Source organism: Leptidea sinapis, chromosome 22 (genome assembly GCF_905404315.1).
Source record: "Leptidea sinapis chromosome 22, ilLepSina1.1, whole genome shotgun sequence".
NCBI lineage: Eukaryota > Metazoa > Arthropoda > Insecta > Lepidoptera > Pieridae > Leptidea > Leptidea sinapis.
Window position 1 is genome coordinate 650,653 of NC_066286.1, and position 26,613 is coordinate 677,265.

Here is a 26,613-nt window from a genome sequence, read left to right on the forward strand (position 1 = left end):
GTGCTTCCCGTGTGGTCTCATTGTAATTTTGTCCAGATCTGACAGTGGCATCAATGAGAAAACCATAAAAAGTCTTAAATTTCCTATGCGTACGTATAGAAGTGGATGATAAATTTACGAATAACTCAATATCGCGCTAACCGATTTTGATGATTCTTTTTTTATTGGAAAGGATATACCTAAAGGATAGTTTGGTGAGTTTGGTTAGGCTCTGATTACGGAATCCATGACAAAGTAACGGAACTATTCAATTCTTAGGAGCAAACTAACGATACTCGGCCGAATCTTTTTTATGATATCCGGATATTTAAGTCATCTACCATAACATAGTTATGGTCAAGTTATTATCGTAGTCGAATATGATGATCAATGGGACGCCTTAGCGACTTACGGTAAGGGTGCGATCTGTGGCAGAATTTCTGTCTGTTATCAAATTGCAAAGCACTTACGTTCATTCCTCACCTATAACTATGTATTAGATGACACTGACTCCAAAAATAACCATAATCGCAACAAGAATTAGATTAATCAATTAGATTCTATAAAAATACGCAATAATTTTTATACTTTTTAGTGCACATTATATTTTTTTTTGAAATGTTACTTACACTTTGTACTTCTCCTTTGTAAGTCAATTATATATTTAGGATACATAAAGTTTCTAAGGTGCTGTTCACGCATTTTTACCATATAGTTGCCTTTAAATATACATAAAAATGTAACATTTATAGAAAGTATTGTGTGTGTTAAGAAGTTTGAATGTATCACGGGCAAAATAAGTGTAGGTAATCGCTGTAAGATAGGTTTATGTGCGGAGTACAGACCGCCCGATACTCATAAAAACAGATTTGTATTAGAACTATGTAGTGTTATTGGTAAATATTTAGGTACAAATAGTTACGTGTTAATTTTAGACGTCAACATCGATTTCAAAATATATAGTAACACAGTAAGCAATTATTTAAATTCCTTAAGTAATTTGCGGAGCCGGCCTCTTAAGAGGCTTTCTTCCACGTTCAACCAAGCTATGTGGGCCATTTTGTGCGGTGTTTCCAGGACGATATGACATTACCTTACCTTAAAATAAGCGGGTACATTTTTAAAAAGGCCGGCAACGCTGCTGTGATGCCTCTGGAGTTGCAAGAGAATGTGGGCTGTGGTGATCACTTAACATCAGGTGACCCATAAGCTCCTGTGTTCTCCTCTTTCATAAAAAATGGCCGAAGACGTGACCCTTGTGGTACCCCCATATTGAGAGGAGTCCCAGAAGATCCGAGAGCTTTACCGCTCGGCCCGGCTCCAAGAGCACTTCCAAATGGCTAGAGATTCCGTGTTGGAACAGATCCCCACTGCGAAGATCGTGTTTCTTGGCGATTTTAACGCCCACCACACTGAATGGCGAGGCTCACGTACCACCGATCATGTAATGTCTGTTCACGACTTCGCCTTAGCACATGGTCAGACACAACTGGGTATTGCGATCATACATCTGCAGTGTTGAACCTTCTGTTGACCTCACTTCCGGGCGGCTACCTAGTTTCCCTGACCCTCCTCTGTGGTCATCTGATCACTCTCTGATCCGGAGCACTGTGCCTATCACGCGCCGGATCAGACAGCTCCATTGTTTAGCTTACTGCTGCGTGTGGCACTATAGGTTAGCAGTGTTTGATGAGATGCGGTTTTATTTGCGTCTTTCTCGTGGAGGCAAACCTGTTTTTCGCTGTATGATTCAGAAGCCGCTGTTTACGCTGTTGCTGATATGATACTGCAAGGTATGGAACTCTTCATCCCATCCTCTTCGGTGCCTTTCGGTGACAGTTTGACGGTTAACCAGCAAGCGACAGCCATTTCGCAACGGTTAGTGAAAATCGAGCACAATAACTAATCAATCACTAGACCAATGTTACCAGGGCGCTAGGGTGGTGGGTATCGCTGCATACAGAACGCCTCAAAAAGCTTCTTTTGGATCTATAGGAATATGACGTATTGCTAGGTAAATATATCTGTGTCTGTCGTGTATGCAGTGGTATAACTGCCTCGTTTGTCCTCGGACACGTGTGATTCCGTGACTTCGCCAGAATACGACGGGCAGCTCGGGCGAAAATGCTCGTGGGGGGATTCTCTGACTGTACCCTCCTGGAATAAAGTCTTTGAGTACCGATGTCATATTCTGGTGGAGGGTAGGGGATGAATTATTTCAATACCGCCAACAACAGCCCAATTAAATAAAACAAAAATTTTAAATGAATTATTGCTTTAATTTGTTTTGAATAACATTATAAAAATATTATGATCATATTATATTAAATTTGCTTCAAAGTTCTCAATAGATGAATTATCCATGTTCAGGTTATTAACAAGCGCCATTGTGGGCAACCTTCGCACCGCGACACTCGCAGCTAAAATGTGAAAAGTAAGTATAATTAAAGAAGATTAAACGCTGAAACTAAAGATTAAGAATAGATTGTTGATAGAATAAATAATATTATTATATAGAACTAGGAATAAGTTGAAAATAAATCTACGAGCGCAATAATTCTTCAGACATTCTAAGGTTTACCTAACGAAGATATTATTATAGTGACAATATAACACGTTAAAACTTGTCCAGAATGCTAGAAATACCCCATAAGCAAACCCCCGCTCACACTCTCTTCTAATACAACAATATCAGGAGCGCTGCTAGCTGTGTAATTGGTGGTATGGTTTATAATATGATTCAATATGTTCCAAATAATTTTTGAAATTATTAACGTCTTTCTTGTCAGACATCTATTTACTCCACCATAATAGATTATTAGCAATACATACAAGCATTTGTTGGTATATGTCTTTCCGTCAGTACCACAGACGGGATGGTTGTCACTTGCGCACGCTGCTTCACAGAAGAGTTGTGATTTTGCACTTGCCCAAGCAACGATTGAGAGAATGGCTGAAAAAACTGAAATAAAAAAATTATTTTCTTTAAATGGTAAATAATTAAGATCGCCCAACAGTAGGTGATAAAAAATTTAAAATATAGATATTAGCACAGACACACCGATGTATATACAGATATATATAGGACTGGTATGACAATTGAATTACTGGGAAATACGGTATACGGAATCTAGGGAGAGTGCCCGAAATTTGGCAAATCACAGATTAAAAAAAAAAAGTGCAGAAGCCATTACGAAAAAAGGCTACGTTGGTAAGTGTATTTACATCCACACAGATAGTCAGTTGGCTCTGGCCGCAATAGACTCAAACGAAACAAGTTTAAGACTTGAAGACAAAGGCTCTTTAACACATTTGCACCCGGGGAGTCTTGTTAAATCAACCCTTGATTTATCGTGTGCACATGAGTATAATAATCTCTGGAGCAATGCTCGGGGCTTAACCCATTCCATAACCGTAATCTTAGCCTTTAACAAATAGGCTACCCATGAGGAACTAGTGCTAAGTACGGAAAACTTACGCTGGTTAGAATACCAGGACTCTAAACAAACACCTTTCAATTCTAGGCGTCCGTGATTGCAGAGAATGAAGATTCTCTTATAATGCTGATAAAACTCCATTACATATTCTGTCTGTATGTGGTCCTTTAATGTGTGAACTTAGCGTCTCTTTGGGAAGTCTAATTTAAAATTTAAGAATAATATTTTAAATAAATCAAAGTAAATTTACAAGCACGACGCATGGACTAGCCTTGACCATTATATTCTAAAAAATTAAAACTGTAAATAATATAATAATGAAGCAATGATTTTAACAAGTTTGCTCCCCGAATAAAATTAAAGAATACTTACACAGTAACAGTTTCATGGCTGATGGTTTTGTTTTCTTTATATACGTAACAAACAATAAAGAGACTTACAGGTGATTGTTATTGTGAACGTATTTCAATGGTCTTATATAGGTTTAACACCACATTTATAATTATAATATTTATTAGTTTTTTTTAATGAGGTATGTTGTTTTGATATTTTATCATTTAAATTAATGATTTACATATTATAATTCAGCTTATGGAAAGTTTGATACTTTTTAATCATGTAGATACTCTTGCACTATATTTAGTAAAGTAATTTAAACTCGGTCACTCAATTCCCTAAAGGGTTTTTCTGGGTAAGCGATTCGAGCGTTGGCGATTTCGTTACATTACTATAATAATTAAATAATGGTATATTTATATTAACATAAGTCTTCACATAAATATGGTTGTTATTTTCCATTCATTTTATATAAATTTTGTAGATTAACTTCAAATCATTAAAAACATCGTTAAAAACATTAGGTAATATAATTACTTAGCATTCTTGTGCCATAGATGTTTTTGGTCTTTAGAATGCAAAATCTCTTGGATTTTATTATGTTTCTTAATTGCTGGGCCTTAGAAGAAGGCCTGAGAAGTTAACCATCATTTTTAATAGTAAGATAAATTAAGTATTATTAAAAATGATGGTTAATTAACTTCTCTTAGAATTACATATTTAATTTGATCATATCTTGCAATGTGTAAACAACATACGTTTATCATGTTTATAGTTATTTATTTTATTTAATTATACATAATTTTAACATTTTCATTTGAATTTAATAAATTTCATTAATATGAGTTTTAGAAGTTCTCCCATAACTAATCAGGTCATAGTTAATAATTGAATCTGCTAGAGCTGTGTAAATTAATCTCATAGTAGTGTGTGGCAGCTTTGGTTTTAATATAAATAGTTAATTGAGTATAGGTCGTAGTTTAAAGCACACACATTCAATATTATGCAGTTTCTATTTTTTGGACAACGACAGATCAGACTAATTATTTCAGTATTCAAGCATTGATGGGTGTGAGCAATGATAGTTGGCGAAGTAGAGGTGAGATATGTGAAAATGAATATGTATAATTTTAGATTTTTGAGCATTTTCTACTAGGCCGACATCATGAGCCCATTTACACAATACAGTAAAGTTATTTTGCATAGTTATTTCTGCAGCTTCTAAGTCTTTATGAGCTACCATAAGGCATGTGCCATCAGAAAATTGTACAATGTTACACATGTTGTATAATGTTACACATATCATTAACATAAAGTAAATGCTCAGTAGGTCCTATGGTCGATCACTGAGCTGTTCCTTTAATTGTTGTGATTATGTTGCTAAATTTATTGGCTACTTTGACTTTCACGCATCTATCTTCATTGTAACTCTATTAAAACTAGAAGTGGTCCTAGTATGCGATATTGTGCAATAGTATTTTATTATTTAGCATATCAAACGCCCTGCTAAAATCAATAAATAGAGCTAAAACGAGAAGTTTATTATGAAGCGATCTATTTACATCATCTGTTCGCAATAACTGGGTAGTGCTTTTCTTTTTCTGAAAACCGAACTGGTTTTTAATAATTTGGATTTGAAGGATTTTGGATAAGAAGGATTTCTATGTTACCAAATTAACAAAAATTTGTTAATTTGGTTACATAGAAATCCTTCAATTATTTTATCTAAGCAAATAGTACATTAAAGCAAGTAGTAGTAGGGGTCGGTTATTATTTTAATCATTACGGCTGCCTTTTTTACATATGGGTCTTAAGAATCCTATTTTAAGAGAATTTGGATAACGCGCTTTATAGCGCTTTATAGCCTTTTTAGTACTTATTTAATAATAGTATTATATAGTATTATATATAGATCTTTGAATAACAAATTGAAGGTTTGCTTAGGTGTTTTCGTAAAAATAAACTGATTAAAACAAGTTATGAACGCTCTTCCATTAAAGTCTGATTTGACAGGAGCACAGAGTAGGTACATTTTTGTTAATTCGTTCTTGCGCACATGCCAAGGGCCTTGTCTTTAGTAGTTTCATGTTGGGTATTTATTTTCAGTACTTTGATTTACAAAAAAGTCGAATAAAGTATTCTCATCATATCTTTCATCAATTAAATTTTCCTTTTCTGTATGGTTCACTATTTTTTTAAAGTTATTAAGAACACGATTCACTTTCCGCTAAGAAAGTAGCAACTTTTTAACCGACTTCAAAAAGGAGGAGGTTCTTAATTCGTCGGTATGTTCTTTTTTTATGTTTGTTACCTCAAAACTATCGACTGGGTGAACCGATTTTGATAATTTTTTTTACTTGAAGGCTGGTGCTTCCCGTGTGGTCTCATTGTAATTTTGTCCAGATCTGACAGTGGCATCAATGAGAAAACCATAAAAAGTCTTAAATTTCCTATGCGTACGTATAGAAGTGGATGATAAATTTACGAATAACTCAATATCGCGCTAACCGATTTTGATGATCCTTTTTTTATTGGAAAGGATATACCTAAAGGATAGTTTGGTGAGTTTGGTTAGGCTCTGATTACGGAATCCATGACAAAGTAACGGAACTATTCAATTCTTAGGAGCAAACTAACGATACTCGGCCGAATCTTTTTTATGATATCCGGATATTTAAGTCATCTACCATAACATAGTTATGGTCAAGTTATTATCGTAGTCGAATATGATGATCAATGGGACGCCTTAGCGACTTACGGTAAGGGTGCGATCTGTGGCAGAATTTCTGTCTGTTATCAAATTGCAAAGCACTTACGTTCATTCCTCACCTATAACTATGTATTAGATGACACTGACTCCAAAAATAACCATAATCGCAACAAGAATTACATTAATCAATTAGATTCTATAAAAATACGCAATAATTTTTATACTTTTTAGTGCACATTATATTTTTTTTTGAAATGTTACTTACACTTTGTACTTCTCCTTTGTAAGTCAATTATATATTTAGGATACATAAAGTTTCTAAGGTGCTGTTCACGCATTTTTACCATATAGTTGCCTTTAAATATACATAAAAATGTAACATTTATAGAAAGTATTGTGTGTGTTAAGAAGTTTGAATGTATCACGGGCAAAATAAGTGTAGGTAATCGCTGTAAGATAGGTTTATGTGCGGAGTACAGACCGCCCGATACTCATAAAAACAGATTTGTATTAGAACTATGTAGTGTTATTGGTAAATATTTAGGTACAAATAGTTACGTGTTAATTTTAGACGTCAACATCGATTTCAAAATATATAGTAACACAGTAAGCAATTATTTAAATTCCTTAAGTAATTTGCGGAGCCGGCCTCTTAAGAGGCTTTCTTCCACGTTCAACCAAGCTATGTGGGCCATTTTGTGCGGTGTTTCCAGGACGATATGACATTACCTTACCTTAAAATAAGCGGGTACATTTTTAAAAAGGCCGGCAACGCTGCTGTGATGCCTCTGGAGTTGCAAGAGAATGTGGGCTGTGGTGATCACTTAACATCAGGTGACCCATAAGCTCCTGTGTTCTCCTCTTTCATAAAAAATGGCCGAAGACGTGACCCTTGTGGTACCCCCATATTGAGAGGAGTCCCAGAAGATCCGAGAGCTTTACCGCTCGGCCCGGCTCCAAGAGCACTTCCAAATGGCTAGAGATTCCGTGTTGGAACAGATCCCCACTGCGAAGATCGTGTTTCTTGGCGATTTTAACGCCCACCACACTGAATGGCGAGGCTCACGTACCACCGATCATGTAATGTCTGTTCACGACTTCGCCTTAGCACATGGTCAGACACAACTGGGTATTGCGATCATACATCTGCAGTGTTGAACCTTCTGTTGACCTCACTTCCGGGCGGCTACCTAGTTTCCCTGACCCTCCTCTGTGGTCATCTGATCACTCTCTGATCCGGAGCACTGTGCCTATCACGCGCCGGATCAGACAGCTCCATTGTTTAGCTTACTGCTGCGTGTGGCACTATAGGTTAGCAGTGTTTGATGAGATGCGGTTTTATTTGCGTCTTTCTCGTGGAGGCAAACCTGTTTTTCGCTGTATGATTCAGAAGCCGCTGTTTACGCTGTTGCTGATATGATACTGCAAGGTATGGAACTCTTCATCCCATCCTCTTCGGTGCCTTTCGGTGACAGTTTGACGGTTAACCAGCAAGCGACAGCCATTTCGCAACGGTTAGTGAAAATCGAGCACAATAACTAATCAATCACTAGACCAATGTTACCAGGGCGCTAGGGTGGTGGGTATCGCTGCATACAGAACGCCTCAAAAAGCTTCTTTTGGATCTATAGGAATATGACGTATTGCTAGGTAAATATATCTGTGTCTGTCGTGTATGCAGTGGTATAACTGCCTCGTTTGTCCTCGGACACGTGTGATTCCGTGACTTCGCCAGAATACGACGGGCAGCTCGGGCGAAAATGCTCGTGGGGGGATTCTCTGACTGTACCCTCCTGGAATAAAGTCTTTGAGTACCGATGTCATATTCTGGTGGAGGGTAGGGGATGAATTATTTCAATACCGCCAACAACAGCCCAATTAAATAAAACAAAAATTTAAAATGAATTATTGCTTTAATTTGTTTTGAATAACATTATAAAAATATTATGATCATATTATATTAAATTTGCTTCAAAGTTCTCAATAGATGAATTATCCATGTTCAGGTTATTAACAAGCGCCATTGTGGGCAACCTTCGCACCGCGACACTCGCAGCTAAAATGTGAAAAGTAAGTATAATTAAAGAAGATTAAACGCTGAAACTAAAGATTAAGAATAGATTGTTGATAGAATAAATAATATTATTATATAGAACTAGGAATAAGTTGAAAATAAATCTACGAGCGCAATAATTCTTCAGACATTCTAAGGTTTACCTAACGAAGATATTATTATAGTGACAATATAACACGTTAAAACTTGTCCAGAATGCTAGAAATACCCCATAAGCAAACCCCCGCTCACACTCTCTTCTAATACAACAATATCAGGAGCGCTGCTAGCTGTGTAATTGGTGGTATGGTTTATAATATGATTCAATATGTTCCAAATAATTTTTGAAATTATTAACGTCTTTCTTGTCAGACATCTATTTACTCCACCATAATAGATTATTAGCAATACATACAAGCATTTGTTGGTATATGTCTTTCCGTCAGTACCACAGACGGGATGGTTGTCACTTGCGCACGCTGCTTCACAGAAGAGTTGTGATTTTGCACTTGCCCAAGCAACGATTGAGAGAATGGCTGAAAAAACTGAAATAAAAAAATTATTTTCTTTAAATGGTAAATAATTAAGATCGCCCAACAGTAGGTGATAAAAAATTTAAAATATAGATATTAACACAGACACACCGATGTATATACAGATATATATAGGACTGGTATGACAATTGAATTACTGGGAAATACGGTATAAGGAATCTAGGGAGAGTGCCCGAAATTTGGCAAATCACAGATTAAAAAAAAAAAGTGCAGAAGCCATTACGAAAAAAGGCTACGTTGGTAAGTGTATTTACATCCACACAGATAGTCAGTTGGCTCTGGCCGCAATAGACTCAAAAGAAACAGGCTCAAGACTTGAAGACAAAGGCTCCTTAACACATTTGCACCCGAGGAGTCTTGTTAAATCAACCCTTGATTTATCGTGTGCACATGAGTGTAATAATCTCTGGAGCAATGCTCGGGGCCTAATCCATTCCATAACAGTAATCTAAGCCTTTAACAAGTAGGCTACCCATGAGGAACTAGTGACAAGTACGGAAAACTTACGCTGGTTAGAATACCAGAAAACCCCATTACACATTCTGTCTGTATGTGGTTCTTTAATGTGTGAACGTAGCGTCTCTTTGGGAAGTCCAATTTAAAATTTAAGAATAATATTTTAAATAAATCAAAGTAAATTTACAAGCACGACGCATGGACTAGCCTTGACCATTATATTCTAAAAAAATTAAAACTGTAAATAATATAATAATGAAGCAATGATTTTAACAAGTTTGCTCCCCGAATAAAATTAAAGAATACTTACACAGTAACAGTTTCATGGCTGATGGTTTTGTTTTCTTTATATACGTAACAAACAATAAAGAGACTTACAGGTGATTGTTATTGTGAACGTATTTCAATGGTCTTATATAGGTTTAACACCACATTTATAATTATAATATTTATTAGTTTTTTTTAATGAGGTATGTTGTTTTGATATTTTATCATTTAAATTAATGATTTACATATTATAATTCAGCTTATGGAAAGTTTGATACTTTTTAATCATGTAGATACTCTTGCACTATATTTAGTAAAGTAATTTAAACTCGGTCACTCAATTCCCTAAAGGGTTTTTCTGGGTAAGCGATTCGAGCGTTGGCGATTTCGTTACATTACTATAATAATTAAATAATGGTATATTTATATTAACATAAGTCTTCACATAAATATGGTTGTTATTTTCCATTCATTTTATATAAATTTTGTAGATTAACTTCAAATCATTAAAAACATCGTTAAAAACATTAGGTAATATAATTACTTAGCATTCTTGTGCCATAGATGTTTTTGGTCTTTAGAATGCAAAATCTCTTGGATTTTATTATGTTTCTTAATTGCTGGGCCTTAGAAGAAGGCCTGAGAAGTTAACCATCATTTTTAATAGTAAGATAAATTAAGTATTATTAAAAATGATGGTTAATTAACTTCTCTTAGAATTACATATTTAATTTGATCATATCTTGCAATGTGTAAACAACATACGTTTATCATGTTTATAGTTATTTATTTTATTTAATTATACATAATTTTAACATTTTCATTTGAATTTAATAAATTTCATTAATATGAGTTTTAGAAGTTCTCCCATAACTAATCAGGTCATAGTTAATAATTGAATCTGCTAGAGCTGTGTTAATTAATCTCATAGTAGTGTGTGGCAGCTTTGGTTTTAATATAAATAGTTAATTGAGTATAGGTCGTAGTTTAAAGCACACACATTCAATATTATGCAGTTTCCAGTTGAATCTGTTGTCAATTATAAGGCCTAGATACATATGCTGACTTACAAGATCTATTTTTTGGACAACGACAGATCAGACTAATTATTTCAGTATTCAAGCATTGATGGGTGTGAGCAATGATAGTTGGCGAAGTAGAGGTGAGATATGTGAAAATGAATATGTATAATTTTAGTTTTTTGAGTAGTAGAAATACTATGCCGACATCATGAGCCTATTTACACAATAGAGTAATGTTATTTTGCATAGTTATTTCTGCAGCTTCTAAGTCTTTATGAGCTACCATAAGGCATGTGCCATCAGAAAATTGTACAATGTTACACATGTTGTATAATGTTACACATATCATTAACATAAAGTTAATACTCCGTAGGTCCTATGGTCGATCCCTGAGCGTTTCCTTTATTTGTTGTGATCATGTTGCTAAATTTATTGGCTACTTTGACTTTCACGCATCTATCTTCATTGTAACTCTATTAAAACTAGAAGTGGTCCTAGTATGCGATATTGTGCAATAGTATTTTATTATTAAGCATATCAAACGCCCTGCTAAAATCAATAAATAGAGCTAAAACGAGAAGTTTATTATAAAGCGTTCTATTTACATCATCTGTTCGCAATAACTGGGTAGTGCTTTTCTTTTTCTGAAAACCGAACTGGTTTTTAATAATTATATCATGTGATATCAAAAATTTGTTAATTTGGTTACATAGAAATCCTTCAATTATTTTATCTAAGCAAATAGTACATTAAAGCAAGTAGTAGTAGGGGTCGGTTATTATTTTAATCATTACGGCTGCCTTTTTTACATATGGGTCTTTAGAATCCTATTTTAAGAGAATTTGGATAACGCGCTTTATAGCGTCAAATAATTAAATCATAAAACCCTTTTTAGTACTTATTTAATAAAAGTATTATATATATATAGATCTTTGAATAACAAATTGAAGGTTTGCTTAGGTGTTTTCGTAAAAATAAACTGATTAAAACAAGTTATGAACGCTCTTCCATTAAAGTCTGATTTGACAGGAGCACAGAGTAGGTACATTTTTGTTAATTCGTTCTTGCGCACATGCCAAGGGCCTTGTCTTTAGTAGTTTCATGTTGGGTATTTATTTTCAGTACTTTGATTTACAAAAAAGTCGAATAAAGTATTCTCATCATATCTTTCATCAATTAAATTTTCCTTTTCTGTATGGTTCACTATTTTTTTAAAGTTATTAAGAACACGATTCACTTTCCGCTAAGAAAGTAGCAACTTTTTAACCGACTTCAAAAAGGAGGAGGTTCTTAATTCGTCGGTATGTTCTTTTTTTTATGTTTGTTACCTCAAAACTATCGACTGGGTGAACCGATTTTGATAATTTTTTTTATTTGAAGGCTGGTGCTTCCCGTGTGGTCTCATTGTAATTTTGTCCAGATCTGACAGAGGCATCAATGAGAAAACCATAAAAAGTCTTAAATTTCCTATGCGTACGTATAGAAGTAGATGATATATTTACGAATAACTCAATATCGCGCTAACCGATTTTGATGATTCTTTTTTTATTGGAAAGGATATACTTAAAGGATAGTTTGGTGAGTTTGGTTAGGCTCTGATTACGGAATCCATGACAAAGTTACGGAACTATTCAATTCTTAGGAGCAAAGTAACGATACTCGGCCGAATCTTTTTTATGATATCCGGATATTTAAGTCATCTACCATAACATAGTTATGGTCAAGTAATTATAATAGTCGAAATGATGATCAATGGGACGCCTTAACGACTTACAGTAAGGGTGCGATCTGTGGCAGAATTTTTGTCTGTTATCAAATTGCAAAGCACTTACGTTCATTGCTCACCTACAACTATGTATTGGATGACACCGACTCCAAAAATAACCATAATCGCAACAAGAATTAGATTAATCAATTAGATTCTATAAAAATACGCAATAATTTTTATACTTTTTAGTGCACATTATATTTTTTTTTTGAAATGTTACTTACACTTTGTACTTCTCCTTTGTAAGTCAATTATATATTTAGGATACATAAAGTTTCTAAGGTGCTGTTCACGCATTTTTACAATATAGTTGCCTTTAAATGTACATAAAAATGTAACATTTATAGAAAGTATTGTGTGTGTTAAGAAGTTTGAATGTATCACGGGCAAAAGAAGTATAGGTAATCGCTGTAAGATAGGTTTATGTGCGGAGTACAGACCGCCCGATACTCATAAAAACAGATTTGTATTATAACTATGTAGTGTTATTGGTAAATATTTAGGTACAAATAGTTACGTGTTAATTTTAGACGTCAACTTCGATTTCAGAAAATATAGTAACACAGTAAGCAATTACTTAAATTCTGTAATTTGCGGAGCCGGCCGGAGCGGGCCGCTAGTGTCCTATATCGATCATGTATTTATTCGAAATGCTTATAGCCATACTGGGCTGAGCGCAGTAATTAACAGCGCGCCAGCTGATACCGACTGGTTCGAGGAGCTGTTTCACCAGATCAGACCTCATATCTGTAGTTGTAGAGGACTACAGTGTGGTTTTTAAAGTTTCTCCCACGTTCAACCAAGCTACGTGTGCCTTTTTGTGCGGTTTTCGAGAACGATATGACATGGGTACGTTCAAAAGAGCGAGTATAACTTGTGGTAACCCCATATTGATAGGAGCCAGACAATCTCTTGCCATTCGCATCAGCTTTCTGTTTTATATTGTTGGAAACAATATGAAATACGAACATCGAGCAAAGATCCATTTTATACCATAGTGTTATAGCTACCTAGCCAGCGTTGAATGTTGAACACAATCACAAGCCATGGATAAATCTTAGAAGTCATCAAAATATCATTGTTTGATGCCTTGCATCCTTGAAAAATATTTCTGAATAGCTCAACACCTGCATCTATAATTGAATGTCCCCCAGTAAAGCAAAACTGTTTCATATCATGAAGTGGCTTACCTTAGCTTATATTTTTTTAAATCTTATTAAGGTTTGGTAATACTAAAACAGGATAGTGTAGTTTTCTTAAGTCTAAGAAATTTGGAATAAATTTAAAGGTACCATGTCAAGAACAGTGTCAGACAAGAACCATGCATCATTGTCTTCTATATAATCTACTATACTATAAGTACTTAGCCTTCCAATACATACCTAACTACTTTACTTTAGAGTATTATATTCCAATTTCTTTTCGAAAATAAATAGTATTTTTGAAGTGAAACTTCTTTATCATCGTTATACACATAAATTCATAAGATTTAACGGGGGAGAAAATGAGATAGGAGACATTATACAATGTTTCTTATGTTCGCGGTTCTCTTTGTGCTGGTTTTTTTTCTTTGCCTTATACGAGGGCCTGTGGAGTTGCAATCAACTCTAATTCAAATGACGGAGTCCGTGTTACTCCACAAATGGAACTCAATACACAACAACTGGAATCACTATCAGTTCAACTTTCTAAATTAGGAGGAATATGTGCATGTAAAACCAAATTAGATAATAGTATTTCAGTATTCATTGTAGCTACCTACATTTCCCCCATCCAATCAATAAATGCGATTTTTGAATTCATTCACGAAAATTTAAGTAAATGCACACCAGAAGTATCACGCAAGCTCAAAAAAGATAAAGATAAAATTCCGATGATTCTGAGTTGGGATTTTAATGTAAATCTTTCATCGGATACAGCGAGTCTGTTGGTTGAGTTTTTGGACGCCAAATTTAATTTGAAAATGTGCAGCAGTCGCAATGTATCAACAAGAAGATCAAAAACAGTAATTGACAGAGTATTCCAAAGATAATATATTGACCAAATTAAAACCAAAGTATTTATTTCATAGTTTAGTTACTTTCCTCCTGTATCATATATCGAAAATGTATGCTCCGAGTCTGAATAAATCTATGTAATATTTACGACCATTACTAAGAACTACAATTACTCTCTTCCCGAAATTTGCATTCGTCTCGTTATCTTGAAGCCAAAATTTTTGAAGGTTTCATTTCTTGGACACGTTTTTTTTGTTATTAAAGATATGATAATTATTTTTATTACGAAATTACATATCTGTTTACTAATTACATTGAAAATACGGCGAAATAGTATGTATTACACAGTAAAAATCAATCGCAGTGGCCCAAAATAATGGACTATTAGAAGTTATTTTCCTAATTTTTGAAGTTGTGGTTTCAAACCGGATGCAACCGAATAAAACTACAGGTAAGAGACACAAATACAAAAATGTGTAGGATGAAGCCGGCAAAGAATGAGACAGAAATATGCATACTATTTTATTTTTATGTATGACGCTAGTAGGTATACCTTAATATATTCTTATGTCATACGCACGACTTATAACTGCATAGACACCAAGAGAACATAAATATGGTAGCGCTGTTAGTAATGTCTTTCATAGCGGTTGAAATCATGTGTCATCCTAGCAACATGTACCAGCACTTCATATGCAGTTTAGAGGTTCATGCACAATGCAGGTTTCACTTCTGACATGTTTACTTTGTACACACGCAACTTTTTTTTGTATGAAACGTATATAAAAAGTGAATAACACAGTGAGAACATAATATTATGTAGTAATAGTTTTTGTGGTTAATTTGAATATTATTTATTTGGCTATGTTAATCGATTTCCACGTATTTCAGGCTGTTTTTTTGGATTTACTTTTTAGTAATTTACTGATGAATAAATTAAAAAGTCTAAAACTCTGAAAGATCGGCGTCTTTTACAACACGAATCTAACGTAAATCACGTTGTTTGTATACAATAACCAAGTTTGTTTATCAAGCAACATGTAACAAAAAAATTTATAATGATGTCTCGAGTATTGTCAGCTAAAAAGGGTACTCGCCGATTTTATACTGCTGATTGTAGCATATCATACGGTTGGACGGCTACCTAGTTTTCGTTGACCCTGTGAGGTCGTATTATATCGGTCGTTGAAGGTGTATGATCTTCGATGTGTGAGATTCGCGTTGGTGCAATAACCAGTTGTATCAGAAGAAATGCTAAGGCGAAGTCGTGAACAGATCTCCCTGCATGATCGGTGGTCCGTGAGCATAGCCAATCGTCGTGGTGGATGTTAAATTACTGATACTGAATACTCAGGCATCGAGAACAAATATCCTTCCTAACGTAAAAGCACACGCCAGCCCGTGATATGAAGGAGTTTTCCAAATAATACCCTGGGTATGAGAGATAAGATATATCAGCCAGAGAGGATATATCTGTATCGCGGTCAAAAAGAGCAGTGCCGGCTTCGCCGTCTTGACCGAAGTAAATAAATAAATTTCGTTTATTTCAAAGCATACATAATTATACATTTTAGTGGTTGGGACTTCCCAGTTAGTTGTCTTCCCAGACACTTGTGTTGGAAATATCTCGCAACTTCCTTAGCGGATTCATGCTATTTGATAAACAAATATTATGTATCCGCAAAAATGATAAATAACCAAATTTTACAATTATCGCACAATTAGAACAACTCTGGAAAGTGTGTATGTGTGAGTGTGAGTGTGTGCATGTGCGTTTTAGTTTGGACCTTTAATTGGGTTCCATCTATAGACTGCGTGTGTTTGTCATGTCAGTCTGATCAGAAGATTTTCCACTTCATCATAAGCAAGACAATTTAGTCATTGATATAAAGATTTTCTGTATAGATGTAATGTCATTGGATATATATTTAGGTCACGATTTATTTTATTACACACTAGCTTTTGCCCGCGACTTCGTCCGCGTGGGATAATTACTATTGGCAGCATTTTTTATTTCTTAGGAATCGTTGCAAAAAATACACACACGAACTGCCTAGATACAAAGTTTTATGGAGACATCTTCGATAGTGACCAATTTCCATACAAACTTTCGTCCCCTACTTCAACCCCATAATTTATTTTTTACCACAAAAGGTAGCCTATGTCCTTTTCAAAGCTTTATTTTATATGTGTATTAAATTTCATCGAAATCGGTTGAGTGGTTTAGGCGTGAAAGCGTAACAAACAAACTTACATTCACATTATAATATTAGTAGGGAAGTACGCTGATTGACAGCCAAACTGTCGTTCAGCAAAAGTAGTGCGGACAGTACGAGTCTGGTAATGGTGGGAGCTACTTTATCATTTCTTCTACTGTGCGTGATCTAGCGAAAGTGACTTGTGGACGACCAAAACGATGGTACATTAACTTTCCTAATTGTCAAAAGATTAAAATTCAAATAAAGTGAATCAGTTGGAAATCTTAAAGGATTGAAGTACCTACATGACTTTCAGAAGTGATCTTTGAGCTCTTTCCAATTCTAAGAGGTTTATTTTTGTTGCGCCGCCCATATTGGGATGCAGTAGGTGATCACTGATTGAGCCAAAGCGATGTATATTGTAATAAGCGATTTAAAACTCCAGAGACGTTTTCTCATCCTGGTTATGACCAGTTCGATTTGGGGATGCGAACTTAACCTTTGGTCAATCAGGATGCCGAGATATTTGGTACAGTCATCCTTTTCTATTGAGGGACAATTAGAAGTCAAATCGTGTGGGTAGAAGCATGAATGGATGAATTGATATAGAAGTCTTGAACGGGCTGGTATCTGTCATGTGATAGATTTTGGTTTAACCAATTTGAGACTCTTTCAAGGCCCATCTTAGTCTTCCTCTGTTCGGTTTCCTACGAGATACCAGAGAAAATAATGGCTGTGTCATCTGCATAATTGAATATACTCACCCCGTTGATCTAGAGATGACATAGGTCGTTATTTTTGGTTTGATTCCCCTACAGGATTGAGCTTTTGATTACTGTTTGTAAAAATATAATATTATTAATTATAAATTATATATAATATTAATTATAAGTTTAAGCAGAATTGTCAAATTTTAAGTAGAGGTATTTGGTGAGTATTGCATAATTAAGATTATTTTTTTGATGTTTGCTTGAGTTCTCGTAACAGCCTTCGTCATGCTCGCTTTAATGTCACTGCTTGTGGCGGCGCCATGGAACGGATCGTCCCCTTCCCTAAAATTTGGTTGAGAGAGGCGATGGCAGGCTCATGCGTCATGCTCGTGAACGGGCGCTGCTTGTGGTGGCAGGATGATCCTGTTGCCGGAGACTCGGCTTCAGATTCTTAAAAGTTATTATGTATATTATAATTATATATACACACATCAAAAAAGTCAAAGCAACATGCATGATATTACAAATTTACCATTTATATTAGTTAATTTCTAAGTCTTTATTCACTCAAAGTGCATAGGTATGTAAAATTTTTTGTTATTGATGACATACTGGCTGGTTGTATAAAAAAATTCCATTATGTTTTGTGTTTTTCATAAAATGAAATGAAAGGAAATTTGTTAGAATTTAAGTGCGTTTTTATTGCTACGTTAAGTCTTGATCGACAAATGAAATGCAAAGAGCTGCAGGGATGTTGCAAGCGGGAAGTAATAAATCTCAGGTATCTCGGCATTTTGGCTTTCATAGAAGTGTTATTTGTCATCTTTGGCAGCGCGACAATAATACAAGGGAACCCGCTGAACAGCATTCAGGCCGTAAAAGGAGTACAACCACTCGGCATGACCGGTACATACAAGTGACTGCAAGACGCCAGCCGATGTTACCCGCTCGAGAGATAAGTTTGAGGCTACAAAATTCAAGTGGTGTTGATGTAAGTCCCCAAACTGTGCGAAATCGACTGCATGAGTACGGCCTACGAACTCGACGTCCAATTAGGTGCCCACTGATACGTCACGGAAATCGCGCTCGTCGAAATGTATGGTGTAGAGAACGCAGAACATAGAACTCATCCTGGGGATGAGTCGCAATTCGGGTTTAGGCCTGGTTTGAAGGGTGCGAGTGTACCGTCGGCACGGAAATACTGAAAGGCTCAGGTGTATTCAGGAAGTTCATCCATACAGCGGCTCAACAGTTATGGTATGGGTGGGTATTATGAAGAACAGGCGAACTGAGCTCGTTTTTGTTAATGGAAACATGAGCGCTGAAAATTATCTTGAGAATATTTTGTCCATCTCCATCATCATTCAGTCCATCCATTTGCACAAACCTTTGGCTCCGTTTATTTATTTTTTTACGTTTTATTTTACGTTAATGCATGTCAATGCGCGTTCACATACAGCTCGACGAACCAGTCAATTCTTGGCAACGGAGAACGTCCGGGTATTTCCCTGGCCTGCACAATCGTCAGACCTCAACTTCATAGATCACGCATGGGACATGCTCCAGAGACGTGACAACAACCCAACGGCTGGAGGATTTGCTACAATTCCATTGGGAGCGAATACCGCAAGATGACTTAAACAGTCTCATTAATTCAATGAATAATCGTTGCCGACAAGTTCTGAATTGCAGAGGAGGCCATACCTTGTATTAAATTATCCTCTTCTTTCACAATAAATTAATTTTCTTTACAAATTTCATTTTATTTAAATTATGTTTAGTTGCTTATGTACCTTAGTTTGTGCAGTATATTCTAATATTGCTAATTTCTGTTATTAAAAGAACTTAAAAAGACAACAGCTGTTATTTTTACATCATAGGAGCCTAAAAATATTATTTTAAAAATAAAATACAACGTTATAATGTGAAAAACCATACTTAAATTTAAATTAGTACATTAGGGCATCGCGCTCGTCGAAATGAATGGTGAAGAGAACGCAGAACATGGACCCAGGAACAATGGGATAAAATTATGTTTTCCGATGAGTCGCGATTCGGGTTTAAGCCAGATACAAGAAGGGTGCGAGTGTACCGTCGGCTTGGAAATACTGAAAGGCTCAGGTTTATTCAGGAAGTTTATCCATACAGCGGCTCAACATTTATGGTATGGGCGGGTATTATAAAGAACAGGCGAACTGAGCTCAAATGACGCCATCACATGAACGCTGAAAATTACATTGAGGATATTCTCAGACCCTATATCCATCCATTTGCACAAACATTTGGCTCCGATTTTACGTTAATGCATGACAATGCGCGTTCAGATACAGCTCGGCGAACCAGTCAATACTTGGCAACGGAGAACGTCCGGGTATTGCCCTGGCCTGCACAATCACCAGACCTCAACCCCATCAAGCACGCATGGGACATGCTCCAGAGACGTGTTTTGAAGGCCTTGGACGGAGTGACAACAACCCAACAGCTGAAGGATTTGCTACAAATCCATTGGGAGCGAATACCGCAAGATGACATAAACAGTCTCATTAATTCAATGAATAATCGTTGCCGACAAGTTCTGAATAGCAGAGGGGGCCATACTTTGTATTAAATTATCCTATTCTTTCAGAATAAATTCATTTTTATTAGAAATTTCATTTTGTTAAAAAAAAATTAATTGCTTATGTACCTTAGTTTCTGCAGTAGGTATATTCTAAAATTGTTGAATTCTGTTATTAAAAGAATTTATAAAGACAACAGCTGTTATTTTTACTCCATAGGACCCTAAAAATATTATTTTAAAAATAAAATACGTTATAATGTGAAAAACAAAGGTTTTTTTTGATTAAAGGCGTATAGTATTAGCGATGTTTCAAATCTCCGCTAAGTGATTATGAATGAGACAGTTACCGTTTTTACATAGTATATATGTAGTAAGTATGTGTAGCAAAAAAATATTTAAAAATTGTACCGTAACCTCCGTAACCGTAAACAAATATTTATAAAAAAGTGATCCAAACTTCAAGGAAACAAAAAAGTGTAACATTATAACATAGAAAAGAGCAAAAATTCGAAGTAAGAACAGTGTATGACCTATCAGTTTTTGCAAATTATATTTAAATAAGAGTGTGACAGTCGTCAATTTGAATATTAGTAAAAGTGAAATATACATAATAATTATTATTGTACATTAATATTCTGCATAATCACAGCGTTATTACATGCTTTGCCATCTAGCGAACGACGCTGAACTTCCTGCGTGGATTCTTTACGCCGACACGTTGGTGTAAAAGGGTGTTAGTGTTAGTGCTAGACAGGTCCGCTAGGTGGCGAATTTCAACCGATAACAAATGACTCGCTGATTAGGTACAATGAACAAATGGTTGAAAACTTTAATTCGAATTTTGAAGCACAATCATATGATTTAAAGAAATGAAAAAAGTATTACCAATGACTTAAAAATTATATGAAGACAAAGTTTTTATTCGCTTAAACCGTCGCCGTTGTGTCAAAACTAAATAAGTAGTACTTTTTGCAAAAATCACTTTATTGGTTATTCCTAAAGTCGAAATTACGCTCGATTTTTTGGTTAGTTGAAGTTGCAATCGTTTCGAAATTCACAAAAATAATCACGTTTTACAATATTTGTGACATAAATAAATAGTAACACTATGATACTACATCATTTGCGTGGCAAAACTTAATAACGTAGGAAATAAATAAATATCTGTAGCAAATTCACTAAAAAACTTTTAATAAAATCAATAAGTTCTTTTATTTAGTTCTGCCACAATTATCTCTTATGGTCCTGTGACATTTATAACATGTCAAAACTAAATAATTTCACTTATTGGTAAATGTTTGAGTTTATCATCAATATGTATGACCGTTACTAAATAAGTTCTATTATGTGATATATATAAATAAATATAAGTTTATAATAATATAATATATAACTTTTTTTCTATATTCATGAATGATCTGCCAGTCCGACCTCCAAGTAATATTTAAGGTGTTAATATTTTGGCACAGACAGACGAAGAACTTATATGAAGACGAAAATTTAAAATTCTGATAGTACAACAATTTTAAAACAGAAAAAGAACAAAAAATATTTCACACAAAATCGTTGTGTCGTTGTTTACGAATAGAATTAATGACTAAATATCAAGTCAAAATAAATACTAACACAACAAAAAGTGAAAAATTGGTGCAACAGCTGCCTTCAAGAGTTAAAAATAATTCTTATCAAGTAAACAAAATTTTATTATAGAAGAAACTACTGATGCTGAGTCAATACAAGATATTTTATCAAAAGGGAAAAATAAAGATATTTTATCAGAAACTGAAATGAAAAATGTGAGATAGAAGAAATCAGACTCTAAAAAGTGGAAAAGAAATAAAGAAATGTAAGTAAAGAGAAGATGTTATGAAGACCGAGAACGAAAAATTAATCTGGCTAAAATACTTAAGAGTCTTACGAACATTCACGTTACACTAATTGCAGTTTTAAATGTTCAGAATCATTCTCCCACACCAACCGCATTAAAATTTGCAATGAATACTGGGGAGAAGAAGATCTTAAACAACAAAAAGAATTCTTACGCAGACGTTTTATTTTTAAAGAAATAAAAAGTAGCTTAAAAAAATTACCACCGGGAAAATAAATGGAATGGCTACAGTGTATGTACGAGTTTGTAAATGTATGTGGCCGGACTTGCGCTTTGTAGAGCGCTTGAATGTTGGCCGGCTTGAAGTATTGCCATGCTGTATTTATGAAGCTCAGTTTTTTCGAAGCCAATTTGGCTTTGCTCTAAGATGACCGCGGCAATTGGCAATCGCTCGAGATTTCGAGACCCAGAATTCTGATGCTAGGCGAGGCTGTAAGAGAAGTGTTGTCAAAAAGCGGTGATACTACAAATGGGGTTCTTTTAAAGGTAAACGCGCAAACTTGAGTCTTCTTGGGGTTAAATTGGATAAGGTTCAATTTACCCCATTCCGCGACCTTCTCAAAAGAGGACTCGATAGACGACACAAGTTTCTCCCGGCACTGGTCAACAATATCCCGAGAGAGACCTGCATGTCCCATGTATAAGGTATCACCAGTACTGTCGCATGCATAGCAATGTATATTGGAGGTGTCCAAAATAATATCATTGATATGCAGAAGAAACAGTGTAGGAGATAGCATACAGCCTTGGGACACTCCAGCGTTTATGGGCTTCGGTGTCGAGCAATAACCGTTGACAACGACCTCAGTGAGGAAGCTAGAGGTCCACTTGCATAAGCGCTCGGAAAGCCCAAATGATGGAAGTTTTGAGAGAAGTGCCCAGAGTGATACACAATCAAATTCCTTCGCTATATCCAGGCTAACTGCCAGGCCTTCCCCCTTGCTTTCGATAGTCACCGCCCATCTATGTGTTAGGTATACCAGAAGATCGCCTGCCGACCGACCGTGGCAAAAGCTGTACTGTCGGTCGTTGATCAACTGTTGACCTTCTAGTTATACCAAGAACTGGTGGTTAATTATGCTCTCCATGATTGTGGAGAGCAGGGAGGTAATAGCTATAGGCCTCTAGTTTGTCGGATTCGAACTGTTTCGTTTTATTTTGGTCCGGATGGACAAGGGCTGGCTTCCATAAATCAGGGACGACGCCTTTTGAATATGAGTGCCGAAATAAACGCTTTAGCACCGGCGTCAAATCAGGGGTACACGTTCTGAGCATGATTGGAGAAATACTATCCAGCCCGCACGATTTCTTGACGTTCAACTAAAACATTGCTCGCCGAACAGTTTTCTGTATGAACAGTACTTCAGCCATAGAGCTCTGACACCGCAGGGTGGTTGGCGGTACTTTTCCGTTGTCGTCAAGAAGCAAGTTGGCGGCAAAAAGAGCGCACAGAAGGCTTTCTCTTTTGATGTATGGGCCAGGGTGTCATTCCTCATGTGCAACGCCAGCACGAACGGCTGGTTGAAGTTACCAAGAGCAGTTTTCGACAACGACCAGAACTTGCGTGTTCCAGTCGGGTAAGTGGAAAGCTGCTCGTTAATTTAGGAAATAAATGAAAAGGAGGTCACCCCCTCTCTCAGCTTGACATAAATTATTAGATTAGTTAAGTACTTAATTCAATAAGTCTGTGGAAATTTGGAAAAAAATGTGACAGAAGGCAAAAGCTGTAGTTATCGATCTCAATATACTCTCATAATTATATTGAGTATGTGGATAAAATCAATAACTAATGGTAAGAACTAAATCTTATATATAAAATTCTCGTGTCACAATGTTCGTTCTCGTACTCCTCCGAAACGGCTTGACCGATTCTCATGAAATTTTGTGAGCATATTTAATAGGTCTGAGAATCGGCCAACATCTATTTTTCATACCCCTAAGTAATAAGGGTTGTTCACCCTTAAAATGTTTTTTTTAATTTTTGAACGAAATTTTTTGTTTTTATTTTTTTATAATGTGGCATTAAAAAATTCATATAACTTCAAATTTTCACCCATCTACGATCAACAGTTACTTTTGTATCGCGATTTTAATATCGGCAATACAACGTTTGCTGGGTCAGCTAGTAATTACGTATAAAATACTAAACAGAGTTATGGCAGAACTAAATAATTTTCTATTGGCAGTTTTCTATAATAATAGCACCATAATTGTGCGTCGCTTATATTATTAAAAAGTTACCGCCATTTTTGTTGAAAAAAAAAAAACACTAATTCGCAATTATCTCGGTACATTGGTTTTGCTAGTTTTTTAATTTTGACACAACGACGACGAAACATGTCAGTTTAGTCGAAAGAACATTGAAAATTGATGTTTTATAAATAATATAAAGAACATATTTGCCACATTTATGACGTGCAAATTTTTCAAAATACATTTCTAAATCATTACTTACAAATACTTACAATAATATCTACTATATATCTATATAATCGAAAAACTTGTATCTTTGGAATTGCAGTTAAAATTCGAAAAAATTATAGAAGAAGAGAGCAAAAAATTCAACATCTTGAAAGGCTTACGAGGAAGAAAAATGCGGTACTTTTTGGGGTGGATGAAACAGAAAAAAAATATTTTGATCTTCAAAACAAAATGATCGATTTGATAAATGAGCACATGAAAGAAAACTGACCAAAATAAGATAAAGAAAACATAAGACGTTCGGGAAAAAAGTCAGACAAAATACGACCGCCAAAAAACAAGATTTCCCCCGCTAAGTCATAGAAGAAAGGAAAAAACTACAAAGTCAGCTGAAAGTACAGATAGATAAAGGATATCAAATCAAAATAATTTTATTCACGTAGGTCACGGAAATGACACTTATGAATGTGAAAAAAATATTTTTCTTATTAAATCTACCGCTACTTTATAAAGGTCAACCCTTTGATTTGAGCTAATGAGAAGAAGTAGCAAGAAACTCATTGCCACTCTTTTATATCAATATTTACATTTACATCGATTTACAAATCATTTCAATTACAATATAATATGTAAAATGATGCAACAAACATATTCAAACGTCAAATAGTGATATAGAGCCTACATCAATTATAATAAAGTTATAATCCTACACAAGCCACGCAACATAATGTCGGCAAACAAGATATTTATCACAATTTCCTGTAAGTCAAAATGAATATGTAGCAAGAAACACAAGCTTCAAGAAACCACAAAAGAAATATAAGATAGAAATGACACAATACCTTTAATGAGAAATCAACCTACGTATAGCCCCAATAAGAGTAAACTATACACCAGTCTGCCGAAAATTCTGCAAATAATAAATGACATAAAACAATGATCTTTCTACTTCCCCCAACAATTTAAAATGACGTTTTAGTTACCTCATTGTCTTTTAAGTCTTTTGCCAAATCAAGATGGAAGCTCCAGGATTTTTCATCTACATTAGAGGCTTAGCAATTATTGTTCTCGCTGTATTACTTTATATGTTCCATAAGTAAATAGTAAAGGTTCTGTTTGTATTGCAAGTATAAAAGCGCATAGAACAGCCGTCGAAGTAGCTGTGCCTTAACCCAAATAATATGCAAGGAAAGATAGTTTTTGATTTTTGTAATTTTTGGATATATCTCATGAAAAATTTTTGCATTGCATGGCGTTGTATTCAAAGAGAATTCAAAACACAACTGAACGAAAATCTGCCTAAAAGACTGTGATTGTGAGTTTAGTTGTTTATTGTACGGCCGTGCAAGGCGTAACATAATGTGAGAGAACTTGGTGAGGGAATAGTGTGCCGTACGGCACTCTCGAATTTGGTGTAACTGAAAAATCTAGTGCCCTGGGGCACTGCTTTTTCGAAAGTTTAATGCCTAACACTCTCGTGGTTCTTCTTTGTTGTTGAGGTTCCGGCGTCTGACTCTATCTCCTTCTCTCTTATGTAACCGTTTGGCACTCCAAGCAATCTTGAGTAGCCAACCTGAATTAATGTAGATGCAATAGCCACAGTCTCAAAGTGACTAGCGCAATTGCGATGCCGCTCAAAATGATCGATTCAATCAAGAATCCCCAGCGGCACTGTATTGTAATAGGCACTTACAATCCGGTGGGGGTGAACGTCTTGCTCATTTCGTCACATACGTTTTTTTTTCATAAAAAATAAACAAATATCAGTTTATAAATACAATTTGGTATAGCAAAATAGTTAAGGAAATCCCAGAGTCATAAGTTACGAAAAAATATAAAATCAATTACCTATCTGGGTTTTTTGCTAGGGCTGGCACTGCTGTTCCAAATAATTACTATATAGTCTGTCTACGTTCGAGTATTAATTTTCTATTCACATAATTGTCCATACTTATTGGACATTTACCAGTGGGAGGCGCCTATTTCTGCCACACAGCAGTAATGTGTATGCATTATTGTGTATCGGTCTGAAGGGCGCCGTAGCTATTGAAATTACTTGGCAAAAGAGACTTAACATCTTATGCCTTAAGGAGACGAGCGCAATGGTACAGAATTTTTGGATTTTTCAAAAATCCTGAGTGGCGCTGCATTGTAATGGGCAGGGCTTATCAATTATCATCAGCTGAATGTCCTACTCGTCTCGCCCCTTAATGTCATTAAAAAAACATTTTCTTTGTTTCGCAGATAGCATTGATGG

General features: G+C 35.3%; 1 long non-coding RNA gene across 6 annotated transcripts in view; it reads right to left on the minus strand.

Moving 5' to 3' along the window:
• Window positions 1-10,002, minus strand: part of LOC126971031 (uncharacterized) — a 161,730-nt gene extending 151,728 nt beyond the window's left edge. The window contains exons 1-3 of one of the 6 annotated variants that reach the window (XR_007730772.1): window positions 9,836-10,002; window positions 8,931-9,060; window positions 7,623-8,518 (exon numbers count right to left, since the gene is read on the minus strand). This is a non-coding gene — a long non-coding RNA (uncharacterized LOC126971031). Of the gene's footprint in view, window positions 1-1,503; window positions 2,400-2,811; window positions 2,942-3,788; window positions 3,956-7,622; window positions 8,519-8,930; window positions 9,061-9,835 lie in introns of those variants that run through there. The other 5 variants (XR_007730773.1, XR_007730768.1, XR_007730769.1 and 2 more) reach the window with 5 other exon arrangements.
• Window positions 10,003-26,613: the final 16,611 nt, after the last annotated feature.